This window comes from Corapipo altera, unplaced genomic scaffold (assembly GCF_003945725.1).
Source record: "Corapipo altera isolate COAL_440 unplaced genomic scaffold, ASM394572v1 1, whole genome shotgun sequence".
NCBI lineage: Eukaryota > Metazoa > Chordata > Aves > Passeriformes > Pipridae > Corapipo > Corapipo altera.
The window spans coordinates 17,410,836-17,411,940 of NW_020884873.1; positions in this window are offsets into that span (position 1 = coordinate 17,410,836).

Consider the following 1,105-nt stretch of genomic DNA (forward strand, 5'->3'; position numbering starts at 1 on the left):
CTGCTCCCAGTCAGCTGCAGGTGTATCACTGTACTCCTTGGCAGGCCACGTCACCTAATCCATGGCACAGGATCAATCAAACAGTGCAGTACAGGACTTGCTTCACAAGGCAGAAAGGCACACCTGAACTGGGGTCAGCACCTGGCAGCACCCCACCTTAGCTGACATCAATACCCACTTACAGCTTTGGGAGTCAAATTGCCAGAGGAGCTGATTATTATTACATTATTATTATTATTACAAGAACCACCCCTACTCTGTGCTGCAACAGAACAAGGAACCTGAAGGAGCTGCCAGTAAATACTGGAGCAAGCAATGAGAAAAACAACATCCTCATTTAGCTACTTACATCCCACATTTGGAACTTACCGTCTTTGCTCATCTCCTGTGCAGTGAGCTTTCTGTACCTGCACCTCTGTTCAAATGAGTTTAGCTGCTTACAAGCCCCATGCCAACTCAGGGAACTCAGATGAGGTCCAGACAGCTCCTCAATTAATTTGCAGGTAACACTAAAACCAACAAAAGTTCACACACCAAAGAAGTCATAGGATGCACATTCCCAAAGAACGGGAATTCAGCTAAACTGCTAACGTCAACATCAAAATGAGGGATAATGTTTTCTTTAACCAATCAACTCTGAAAAAGGGTAACTGATGCATAAGCAAGCAGGCAGGACACATATATGACCATTTCTAATATCTAAGGATAACTTCCTACCTTTGACTACTAATAGGTAGACAGATACAAACAGCCAAGACAGAATAACAGGAAAACGTAGGGAACAAATCTGTATTCAAGATACTCTAACACTCTAATTTGTGCACAACACATAAGCACCACCCTGAATGAAGAAGTCAAGTTTCAGCCTATAGTGAGAGGTGACCTACTTTGCGTATTGCCTCTTGGGAACAGGAGATCAAGACCGTGAACAGAAGGCAGGCACACAGTAACATGCAATTGTAATTTGAGTTCATTTGGTCATGAAGACAAGCCCTTAGGCATTTAGTTCCAATTTAAACCATAGCTTTAACAGTTTAATTAAAGCACTTCCACATTTAATTTAAGCAGAATAGGTTTTATCAGAAAGTTAAACAAACCCAAAAAG